Here is a 13,256-nt window from a genome sequence, read left to right as displayed (position 1 = left end):
TCGTTAAAGACTCTACACCTTGTCCAAAATGCAGAAGCACGTGTCCTGACAAGAACCAAGAGCACATTTCTCAAGTATTTGTATAGGCTTCCGGTTAAATCTAGAATCAAATTTAAAATTCTCCTCCTCACCTTCAAGGCCCTTAATAATACGGCGCCATTTTAGTACCTTATCAACCCACTAGAGCAGCGGTCGGCAACCTGCGGCTCCGGAGCCGAATGCGGCTCATCAGCCCCTCTGCAGGGCTCCCTGTACAGTGCATGTTGCGCATATTTTCGCGAATGGTGAACTTAAGGATTCAGTTCTTTCATATGTTGAACGTGAGTGAACGTCACGTTCACGTTCATTTTTTAAATAATCATCGTATCAGGCCATCATGAAATACCAGGAGTGGTTGAATGTGTGTGCGCGCTCCCAAATAGCCAACACACACAGATAGCCGGGGCTCCGCCCCCCGCCCTGAGCCCCGCTCACTCCCTCAGAGAGACACAGTGAGATCAGAGCTCGTTCACGTGGAGCAGCCTCTCAGTGACTGACCGGCTGCTTCTCAACAATGGAAACAGCGAAAACCATGAGTTTCTCTGGTCTCAGCTGATCAGAGATCAGCGCCTAAGCTTCTTGATCAGAGCAGAAGCTGCAGGTGGTTTGTACCGATATGCAGTTTCTGTGTCAGCCTCCAGTCTGACCTGCTCTCACGTTTTGGAAAATAGAGTTTAATTCTGCGTAGACGGATTCATTTGCTTTCACTGCCACCGATGCTGTCTTACATGTATGCTTGATATGTGGCGAGGAATTAGCAAACAATAAGAAATGTAATGTTGAAAGATATTTCCAGAGCAAGCACACAGCATCTGCTGAAAAGTACAAAGCTGGAGATGAGTTCTGTGTTTAATTATTCCAAAGTAGGCCCACACATGTATTTTGTTCTCCTATTCATAAGAGTTTGGTGATTTCCCTTTTTGTAACAGGTAAAAATAGCAGTTAAATGTCAACAGTTTTTTTTGTTGTCGTTCTATTATTCAATAAATGCAACAAACTATAGTTTTTATATATATTGCATAACTATATATATATATTACTTCATAACCTGTGTTATCAAATATGTTGTGCGGCTCCAGACAGATTGAATTTGGGGGAAGAGGGGGCAAAATGGATCTTTCGACAGTAAAGGTTGCCTACCCCTGCACTTTAGACTAAAGTCGCATCGCACCGAATGGGTCTTTAGACCAAAGGAGCATCGCCCTGATTGAGCCTTTAGACCAAAGGAGCCTCACACCCGATTGGGCCTTTAGACCAAAGGAGCATCGCCACCGATTGGGCCTTTAGACATAAGGAGCATCGCCCCCGATTGGGCCTTTAGACATAAGGAGCATCGCACCCGATTGGGCCTTTAGACATAAGGAGCATCGCACCCGATTGGGCCTTTAGACATAAGGAGCATCGCACCCGATTGGGCCTTTAGACCAAAGGAGCCTCGCCCCGATTGAGCCTTTAGACCAATGGAGCATCCAATTTTTTTTTTGGGGGGGGGCTCTCTGTCCGCTGGTGGGAGTGTGCTCACCTGTGTGTGTGCGCATTGGGATGGAACTCCACCGTGCGCGATACAGAAAGCAGAGATGAAATCTGAACGCGCGACCCTGTAGATAGGGGGGGGGGGGTCGTGGCCGTGGCGAAAAAAATTTAAAGAGGGGGCACGTGCGCAATCAACTTATTTGGCACCCCTGGCACAGACACTCTTGAATGGTTAATTAGTTGATTTTAGATAATTTCCCACGGCACACCTGACGATCTCTCACGGCACACTAGTGCGCCGCGGCACACTGGTTGAAAATCACTGATCCAAACCACTGATGCTTTGAGAGGGATGGAGTCTCTGGTTCTTGTTTGATAAACACCTGCGGGGAATTTCATTCTTCTAACCCTAACCCCTCATCAAATTTGATAAAAATATGAATGTGTCCTCAAATAAAACTTAAAGAAATGTATGTAAACTGATACTGCAAGGCAATAATTCAGGTTTTGTCATGTCTATGGAAATATTGATACCGAAGATACTGTTGATGTAAAATTCTAGATCCTCTATACTCTTCATAGGTTTCCTTCTATTGTCCTCATAGCTGGATTAATGATGTGACCAAGTGTTACGGACCTATAAGAAATGGCTCGTGAGGCCCGGAACACATCAAATAAACGAATCAGAAACAACTGTTGCCACTAAATAATAACAAATGTTTATTGGTTGAAACAAACAAATATTTAGAAAGGCAACAAACCAAAAGGGTTGGAGGTTCCCGGCCAAAACAAACAAAAGAGAGGGGAACACTGAGCCAGCCATCGGCCGTCGAAGTCAGTGTTCACCCCCGAACTAAGTCTGCCTAAATAACCCACTACCTAAATGAAAGGAAAAGGTAATCCGAAAACAGGACTACCGGGAACCCCCGAACCAACTACCAACATAACAAAAGCTCAAAAGGACTTCTGGCATGGGGGAAACCGGAGCCTCGGTCTCCTCACCCGTTCACCTGCATGGAAGAATAGAGAGCGAGAAAGAAATTCACAGCCTCCTTAAGTCAGCTCCAGCTGACGAGGTGATGAGTCTCACCTGAGGACTGGCTGCATGGAGAGAGAGAGAAAGGTGGAGAGAGGCACAAACACACACACACTTTCTAACACAGAGCCCCACCTCCTGGCCACACGTAACACCAAGTATAGAAGGGATCAGGAATGTTAAACTTTTATTTTAAGTCAACATGTAACCTCCAACATTTTAGATTATTTAGTCCAAACATTTTATTAAATTTATTACATCTAATCAAATTGGACACAATCAGTAATTGGTGTTTTGAGCCTATTTGTTTCACAGCTATGGAGCTAGAGCCTGAGGCCCTTAATCTCAATATCCTCAAGTATTTCAAAGGGCATTTTTATTCAACTGCATCATTTTCAGAATGACGTTGTTTTTGCTATAACTTTGCATGTTGCAACATTAAGGATTTTATCTAGATTAAATGTGATCCTTTACAAGGCTGTAATTCTGTACAGGCTTCAAATTGCTGTGTTGTGTTGGGAGGGGACTGTGTATTCTTGACTCTTGCAGATTAAGTTATATGGGCCGCCATTCCAAAATCTACATTCAAGTCTGCACCTACGGTTCACAAAGAAGGAATCCTTCACGTTCAGGTCTGTTGTATTTAAAAGCTTCTTCTGGAAAAAGGTTTCCACTTTGAATTGTATTTATTCAAACAGTTGTGCCTCTGAAGGCAGTTGTATTTGGATAATATTAATTCCAGTGATTGTCCTGTAGTGTTGTACTACTTGTATTTGGGAAAAGGGAATTGTGGGGAGAAGCTTTTCCTTTGCATTTTTCAGTGTGCTGTGGCCTGTGCGCTTTCCAATACCCAAGATCACTAGGAACTCTTAACTCATTGTATCCCTGCACTTCTCTTCACAGAAATAAGAGTGCTAGACTGGCTCAAGAACAAGTGAAGTCCTCTAACCTGGAGCAGGTAGTAAGGTAATGACTTAACTTTTCATAATGAACTTCTGCAATGTTGTAGAATTGAAAAATGACATCTAGGAACTGGCTTTATGGTAACCTCAAATAATTAGTAACAATAATGCTTTACTAGCATTTCTCCTTGGCCACAGGGCCTCCTGACTGAGATAAATCCCAATGTGATGATAGAATAATATAGCAGCCAGATGCTGGGGCAACCCAGTCTCATCAGAAAACGTTCAGTGGCAACGTTGGTCCACTTGGAACGACGTTACCATCTCAAATTCTGGCCTCTCAGAGTGTGAGATGGTAACATTTTGTCAGCCCATTGTTTTGCATTGGCTTGTTCTCACGTCACGTGACTCACAAGCTCCCGTCTGCGGAGAGGAAAACATGGCGGATATTCCTTTTTTCTCAGATAAACATATAGTTTTGTAACTTAGTTTTGGCATTAAAAATACATTCTGACACCATTTCTAGCGAGAAATGTGCTCTTTGCTTCCACAGTCTTCAGCCAGTTCGTGCTTATGATAAATATTTTAATAGTTATCACGAATGTTTTTATCGTTGCTATGAGGGTTGCTATGAAGCTGCCATGCCAGCACGGCTCAGCGTGCTGTTAAAATCAGCGTCCCTGCGTGGTGTCCTTCAGTGATCGTGAATGTTATTCACGTTATATAATATTAATATTTGAGGCTAGATTACACCTCTAATGCGAAGGATCCTGCGAGACCGTTCATCCCGAAGGGGGACCGACTGCGCCACGGACGGACTGGGCGAGCGGAACTGACGTGTGGCTTTTAGTAAACATTCTGACCTTAACTCTGGGCTGCGTAGTAACCACCGAGCGCTTGGAAGACAAACGATGTCGTCTTCCTTCTGTCAGGTGAGTAGTTTATTTTTTTTAAAGATCGTTACGATCTAGGTTTACAGTCCGAGTGCTGAGACAGCGGATGCGGAGTCCGTTGATACACACAATGCTAATCTTCAGCTAATACGCCATTGTTAGCCACATGCTACAGCCCACCGTAGCCTGTGCTACCTGGGAGGTGAATGCATGGTTGTTGAAACCAGTTCAAGACACTTAGCTCATCATTGAGGGACGCTACAATATAAATATAAACATGAATTTGATTTATGAATGCTTTAGATTAATAAGGAGTGTATTTATCTACCATTACTCCAAAATATCAGATCAATTTGGTTTAATGTATAGTATGCAATATGACAATAATGTTTCCATGTTATGGAGTTGCAATTCATTTTATAAAACAATTCCTATGTTCTGTTTTTTAATGAAGGAGGATCCAAGTGAAGCTACAGGAGTTTCATTAACATCAATAACTTGGACCGAACACTTTGTTTTGCTTGATGAAGAGCAGGAAGGGCAACCTGGAGAGAAAGAGAAGCCGGGTTGAGCCCACTACCATCATCCACGTACCACGAGGAAGATGCGGGAGAGAAATGATCCTACCATTAAAGAGGTACTTTTAAGTTACATACCAGAAACACCATTTCATATAATATGCCAAATATACATTTTTATAAAATCCCCAAAGTACGCTTGCTGACATACAAGTTAATATCACACTGAAAGAATTTTGATCAATCATGCTTCCCTGCTGTGATTGTTTAACTGGGAAAACAACTTTTTCCACAGGAAGGCAAGTCAATTTAAGGAATACATGTTCAAAGTTTTCCTCTGTTATGTATAATGATGACCCCCATCAAACATAATGTTAGCAATCTTTACACCTTTTAATTTATTCTGATTATTTCTGTCTACATGTGTGAATTTGCCTTCATTAGTTTCAGAAAAGAGCGATGATGTATCGGTCACGGGGCGGCAGCACGAGACTCCGCAAACTAGTCAGTAAGCAAAGTAGACGAAGGCATCAAGGTTGCGGCCTGCCATCATTGTTATTTTGCTTAAGGGACTGAATATGTATCATGTAGAAATATTAGCATTTCCCTTATATCTACCAAAACTGCTTGTTTCACAGACTTCAGTTTTGTTTTGGTCCGATGTGGTGTGCAAATACAACCGTATCGGCAATGGGTTGTGGGGCCTTAACATTTGTAACTCTAATTTTGTTTTGACAGACTGTGATGCCTCATCCATTGTAGTATTAATGTGTTTGAATAAGTCAGGCTGCTGATTACCAGCTACTGATTTGAGTCAAACATATATTGTTATCCTCTGTGTTCATTTCTTTAATGTTAAGAATGTTTCTCATAAGACCTTATCAGATGCATTGTGAAACATCTGGGTCACCTAAATTTAGTGTAAACAAGAGTGAACTCTTGACTAATGACGGTATGTATTTTGCACTGATACACAAACTTGATGTTACACATCTTAAACAATATGATATGGGTGTCCCTAGACAACCAGACCTGTGTGCTTTCCTGTGACTATAAATGACTGGAACCTCAGATAAAGAAATTTATTTTCTGACTTCAATTACTGAGGCATTCTCTACAGAATGTTATGTGCCCATTCTACTTCAGATCCATTGAATCATTGTGTGTTTATGTTGCTTAAAGCAGAGCATTCACTGCTTTAATGTAATCAGCATCTTATCTGACAATATCATGGTGTAGAAGTGCAAGGAAATACCAATATGTTATGATAAATGTAATTTATTGTTCACAAACATTACATTAAGGCATCTGCTGGAAATGTTATGATCAACAATTCTCATGCAAATAAGACTTTAAAAACGCCACGAATATTGTTTTGGAGAGGGGGGTTTCAGAGGGAGGGAGCAGCTCTGGAGAAAGGTCTGTCACTCCAGGTCTGCTGCTTGGTGTGATGGAGACATGAGGTTAGCATCAGGAGCGGAGGCTGCAGAAGGGACCGTGGAGCTGAGGCACACCTGTACTGCTTCTCTTGAGAAGAACTGAAAGACACACAAACAAACCATAGTGTTAAATTATGAAGGTGGTTTCCTCAGATTTTTTTTTTTTAAACATAAACGTCAGACAGGCCGCTAAAAACTAAAAATGCTGAAGCTAACAGCTATCCAACAGCAAGCTAATGCCTTCCTAAGGCTGCCAGGGAGTAGCAAGAGTAGCCTTGTAGCAAGAGAGTGTAGCTAATCACAGCCCTCACTGTTCTTCATCAGTGGAGAAGTACCTCGCAATGTTTTCTTCTTCAGAGGAGTCATCCAAAGACTTTGCTGCTGTTCCAGAATATGTCAGGCCCGCTGCAGCCTGCTGGGCTTGAACTCTGAGCAAGCAGAGTAGGCCCTCACGTCCCGTCTCAGTAAATGCATCAGTCCTTCCTGAGAATATATGATAAAAAACAAAACGTCTCAATAGTGCGTTTGTACGTGTGTATGTATACATACGTGTGTATGTATACATACACACGTATGTATACATACACACGTATGCTTCCAGGGAAGCATGACTGATGTATACATACACACGTACAGGGCTTTCTTTTCTACAGAAATATTTTTCCTGAGTTGATGTCTCTGCTTATGCCATCTAGTATGTGAAACCAAAGATATTTTGGCATAACTGTATGTTTTCGGATTGTCTAACTGTGTATTTGTGTTAAAGTCAAAAGGTCAAGGCCACACTGACCTCATCTTATGGTTTCAGTTGTCAAGAGACACAGTGTCATTTATACGAGAGAAAATATGTAGAAATATGAAGACGGACACTGCGCTGGTTAGCGGAGTCATACAACGCAGTGCGGTAATTCTAGTGTAGTTTTTTTTTAATAAATGGGTTATCTTTTTTTACAATCTACAAAAAGTTATCTATACATTTGGTCACAGAATGTTACACAAATAAATTGCCATTAAAGTTGGCATCTTGCTGTCTCACCAGTCTGACGATGCATCTGAAGCGTCCATCAGGGGCGTTCTGCAGGTAATTTGGATTGTTTGTTTCTTGGTAAGAGGAGAATAACATGAATTCATACCAATATCAGTTTACAATCAAACCTTTTTGTGTTAACCTTGTGTAAATAGAGTCAAAAAACATTGTACAACAATGACACACATTTTCCACAGTACCTGTCGTTCACCACTGAACTTCTGACACCCATTACTGGACTGTGTCTTCCTGTAGAATGGTGATGTTCTCAACGTTCTCTTCACAGTCTGTCAAAACAAAATGTTAATGCCCCACAACCCATTGCCGATACGGTTGTATTTGCACACCACATCGGACCAAAACAAAACTGCAGTCTGTGAAACAAGCAGTTTTGGTAGATATAAGGGAAATGCTAATATTTCTACATGATACATATTCAGTCCCTTAAGCATTACATTACATTACATTTCATTTAGCTGACGCTTTTATCCAAAGCGACTTACAATAAGTGCATTCAAACCCAAGGGTACATACCAAGGACGACAAGAATCAAGAAAATACAATTTCTTCAAATAAAGCAAAACTACAAAGCGCTATAAGTAAGTGCCATTTAAGTGCTACTAAAGTGCTAGTTTCAAAAAGTTGTTAGTTTTTTTTTTTTTTTTTGTTTTATTCAAGGTAAAGTCGGAAGGAAAATAACAATGATGGCAGGCCGCAACCTTGATGCCTTCGTCTGGTGGTGGTCGCTCTCTGAACTAGCTCCTCTGCTAAACACAGCTGTTTCTCTTTATTACTACGGCTGGGTGACAGTCCGGAGGGGGCATAGTGTTACCCTTAAAAAGCCCACGATTAAAGAGCCACTAGCTCACGTTTCAAATAGATTCTCTCCACTCAGCGAAGCAACCGTTGAGAAGCAAACACATAGTCAGCTGTATCCCAGAGGCCAGAGCCAGCGACATCAAATCCAAAAATAATTACAGTAAACTCGTAATTCACGTCAGCATCAACGACTCCCGGCTTCGCATGTCGGAGGTCACTAAACTTAATGTTGAGTCGGTGTGTGCTTTTGCAAAAATGATGTCTGACACATTTTCTCTGGCCCTCTCCCTAACACAACAGGTGATGATGACATGTTGTCTTTTAACCACTGGCTGACGAGCTGGTGTCCTGCAAATTGTGTGGGCTTTGTAGATAATTGGCAAACTTTTTGGAGGAAACCTGGTCTTGTTAGGAGAGACGGCGTTCATCCCACTTGGGATGGAGCAGCTCTCTTATCTAGGAATATTACTCCGTCTATAACATGACAACCCAGAGTTGGGACCAGGAAGCAGAGTTGCAGTGCTAAACACTTCTCTGCGCTCCCTCTGGATCAGTCTCACAACCCCATAGAGATTGTGTCTGTCCACTGTCCGATTCCACACAATAATCTAATACAAATTAACACAACCTCTGAAACAACGCAGGAAACTAAGACTTTTAAATGTGGTCTTTTAAACATTAGATCACTGTCATCAAAGGCTAATTTAGTTATTGACCTAGTCTCAGATTACAACATAGATTTATTGTCCCTCACTGAGACGTGGCTGCATCCTGATGATTATGTCAGTCTAAACGAATCTACTCCCCCAAGTCATATAAATTCACAGGTTCCCAGAGAATTCGGACCAGGAGGTGGAGTTGCTGCTATTTTTTAACTCCAGTCTATCAATTAATCCTAAACCTAAACTCAACTATAACTCATTTGAATGTCTTGTTCTTAGTCTTCCGCAACAATCCAAGAAACAGCAACAGCCAATCATATTTGCTGTAGTTTACCTTGCTCCGGGGGCTTATACAGAATTTTTAACGGATTCCCTGAGTTTTTATCAAACCTAGTCCTAAAGACCAATAAAATTGTTATTATTGGTGACCTTAATAGTCATGTTGACAATAATAAAGAGCCTTAGCGTAGCATTAACTTCGATACTAGACTCGATTGGTTTCAGTCAGTGTGTACACCAACCTACTCATTGTTGTAACCACACACTTGACCATGTATTATCATACGGTGTCGGAATTGAACATTTAACAGTACTTCCGCGCAATCCAGTTCTATCAGACCATAATTTAATAACCTTCGAATTTTCATAATCTGAAAATATGCCACTAATAAAAATAGAATTTTCTAGATGTCTACCTCATAGTGCTGTAGCTAAATTGAAGAAAATAAGTCCATATAAACCCGTATTAACCGTGGCTATAAACAACAAATTCTTTAAAAACCAGAGCTCCAATGAGATGGACCATCTCGTCGATAGCTCTGCAGACTCATTAACATTAGACTCAATAGCTCCTCTAAAAAAGAAACATGTAAAACATAGTAAATTAGTTCCGTGGTATAATTCCCAGACAAATGAGTTAAAACAAGTATCAAGAAAACTAGAAAGGAAGTGGCACCTAGCAACTGTGTTGAAAATCTCATAGACTGGAAGAATAGTGTTAAAGAATATAAGAAGGCTCCCCACAAAGCAAGAGCTGCCTACTATTCAAAACTAATAGAAGAGAATAAAAACAACCCCAGGTTTCTCTTCAGCACTGTAGCCAGGCTGACAGAGAGTCACACCTCCACCGAAACCATTATTCCTCCATCCCTAAATAGCAATATCTTTATGACGTTTTTTTTTAATGATAAAATTCGAACTATTAGAAATAAAATCAACCATCTCCTGCCCTCAATTGGCACTAATACGAACAACAGAAATCTCAGAAACGACTTAGAATCCTACACATTATTTAGAAAGCTTCTCTCTGATCACCCAAGATCAGTTTACCAAAATAATCTCAGGTTCTAAAACCAACAACCTGTATCTTAGACGACATTGCCCTTGCTTCCAATGAAACAGTCAGGAACTTGGGAGTTAACAAATTTCTAGGACAGCCTTTTTCCACTTGCGTAATCTCTGAAAAAGATGCAGAAAAACTAGTCCACGCCTTTGTTACATCCAGACTGGACTATTGTAATTCATTATTATCAGGCTCCAGCAGTAAGTCGTTAAAGACTCTGCAGCTTGATCAAAATGTTCTTCAATGATAACTGAAAAGTTATTTATCTTTGAATACATGTAAATATATATTTGTGTCCCCTTTAGAAGTAAGAGGAGGTATCCACCCCTTTTAAAATATAAATATTTAATAGAATCATATTTAGTGGCTCTTGTGTACATACACGGTATATGCATATAGATCTATATGTATATATATTCCCTGATGGTGTCAGAGCACAAGAACCTGCTGAATGTTGCATCAGTAAAGATACAGACACTGATGTACATGTTTTTATCATTACACCAGGATCACTGGTCTTATTATAAAATCTGTAAAAAAGAGAACTTCTGTCTCATGATATCATGTTCATGTACAGTTCTTGCACCATCTGCAGGCAGACGTCACCACTGACTCTGATTCTTTCAGTTAATAAGGAGTTTGTTTTCAATGTGTTTCTCTATAATTTGTTTAAGTCTTGACCTTTTAAGTAAAAAGCCTTGAGATTATGTGTATTAAGTTTTGGCTCTGTGTAACCGGTCTATCCTTTGTTTTCTACCTGCTTTGTGTGTCAGTTTGTGAAATAGAAGACCGGGACAGGACTTGTATCGCTACTGAATGTGTCTGTTCTGTTCAGTGTTTCTGCAGAAGAAGAGAAACAGTGCTGGTCATTCTGACGAGAGCAGGGAAAATAAACACAATGTCTACACATAACCAATAGAGGGGGCCAGACCCATGTACACCTAATAACACCCAATACATTAAACAACAGTAATTAGCAAAAGCTGAGGAATTTTTGGTGGAATGCAATATAAGTTTAGATACCTGCTGCATATACAAATAACGTTTAATGGAAACTCCTCACCTTTCTAATTGAGACAAAGGAAGGCAGATCAAGTTTATTTCCACTTCCTGAAGACCTGCTGATAAAGTGCAGGACTCAGATGGATCATCCTCCAGAGAAGGTCCAGAGTTGGCTTCACCACTTTGGGTTCCACATGTGTCTTCTACAAATATAGCAGCATACCTTTTTGTAGGACCTCTCTGCCGTTGAATCTGACATCACCCCCAGATTGCAATGCTGTTTGGTTCCGAAATATTTCCGAGAATGCATTGTTTTCTACAGCACAGTGCAGTTTTAATTGAAACAGAATGTAACAGAATTTGGATGTTTTTCTCCAGCAGTAGGTCTCATTAGTACCCCCCCCCACACACACACACACACTCAATCCTCTTTCCGCTCCTCTCCTCTGAAGCAGAAGGAGCAGACACCAACACGCGCGGCTGTTAGACCCGCTCCGTCTTCCTCTGTATCTGACGCGTTGATGATGAAATGAAACAACTAACCTAAAACGACTTCTATAACAAATGTTATAACTTAGTCAAACTTTAAAAGAATGACTAAGATATATGTGAGTAAGTGTCTGCTTAACCTCTGATATTAAAATGTTGAAGCCACAGTTTATGTGATTGAACCGTTTATTTGTTTAACAAGTACTGAGTAGATTCCATGTATTTTCAACCCTAACTTCATAAACACTTGTATAGACATCATATATCAGAGACTTTACTTCTTCTCAACCTCTTATCTCAGATTCCTGTGTTCTGCTGCTTCTTCTGAATCAAGAGGAACAAGAGCTGTTTGTGGGACTCGTCTCCAAGAGGACAGGAAGACACATTCAGAATAAATCTGTCTCAATCAACCTTATAGACTTTGAGTGGAGTTTCATATAGGTTAGTGAGAGCTCTCTCCCTAGGTCATTTGTCAATTTGTCTCTTTAATTTTGTACATGTAATCATATTATTCTTCTCCTGTCCACTTAATATGAATCAATTCATTTCCAAATATGGGTATGCTTCCTTTCCATGTACACAAAGGGGATCATGCTCCCCTGTCCAAGGGCACGTAATCAAATGTAGGACTTGATCTCTTTATTTCGTTTGGATGTATTTACTTCATGAATGTCACTTGTTGATCTTCCATGTAATCAAGTTGCAGAGCTTGTGTTGTTGAATTAATAGTTTTAAAGAGATTCGTCTGATAGAGGCACTCTTATTTGACCAGGACCATTAAAAATGAATAAAGAAAGGAATATTTCATGTTGTTTTTAATTATCTAGTGTTATATATTATCTTTGTGGGATTGATGTTTTGTCCTGATACTTGCATCATTTCTCCAAGTGTTTTACAAGGTTAATTTGTTTCATCACATGTAATGAACAGACTGATAACTGTCATGTTCTGAAATCTACATCAGTAAAACTTTGTTTCTATCAACAAAAACCAGCAAGTATTTCAGTTGCTGCATTTCATTTACCGTAATCATTCAGTATACGTTGTTCAGAATATCACATCAACACATGGAACCAAGGTTTTGGTAAAGAGGAGTTTAATATATAGGAACTGACTGTCATCATGCTGCTATTACATTAGATTACATTGTACAGTATTTGGGATTATGTTGAATTTCATTTAAAACGATAATAAACAGACAAGTTCATTTACGTGACAATTGTTTACATTGCGGAAGTTACATTGTAAAGAGACCGCGTCACACTCGCGCTGTGGGTTTTACGCGGTGTCCTCGCCGCCGGTCTATGGGGTATGGCGAGTGGATAGTATGGCGAGTGGATAGTGCCAGGATTCCCTGGAGAAGGATAACAACGTGTGAAATGAACGTGTGGAGAAGCTACGCCGCCGCCGTGTGGAGAGGATATGCACGCCGCTGCCGTTGGGACTTGGGTTCGATTCCCAGTCTATATATATAATTTTTTTCTTCATTATTTTCTGGTATTAATATATCCAATGACTTGTTGATGAATAAGTTGATGACATTTTATAAAAAACGTTAGTTACTATAGCAACATATGCTCTGAATCAAACCTGGTCGGACCAGGTTTTGTGCAGG

At 40.4% G+C, this 13,256-nt stretch overlaps 1 long non-coding RNA gene across 1 annotated transcript; it reads left to right on the top strand.

Annotated features, from left to right (window-relative positions):
- The first annotated feature begins 1,966 nt into the window (after positions 1-1,966).
- Positions 1,967-12,598, top strand: LOC133958922 (uncharacterized). The gene is made up of 4 exons (XR_009921743.1): positions 1,967-3,180; positions 3,452-4,382; positions 4,798-4,980; positions 11,943-12,598. It is a non-coding gene; the product is annotated as an uncharacterized LOC133958922 (long non-coding RNA).
- The last annotated feature ends 658 nt before the right edge of the window (positions 12,599-13,256 follow it).

Source organism: Platichthys flesus, chromosome 8, assembly GCF_949316205.1.
Source record: "Platichthys flesus chromosome 8, fPlaFle2.1, whole genome shotgun sequence".
Taxonomy (NCBI): domain Eukaryota; kingdom Metazoa; phylum Chordata; class Actinopteri; order Pleuronectiformes; family Pleuronectidae; genus Platichthys; species Platichthys flesus.
The sequence above is the reverse complement of the archived record's forward strand: the minus strand, read 5'-3'. Positions and strand labels throughout refer to the sequence as shown.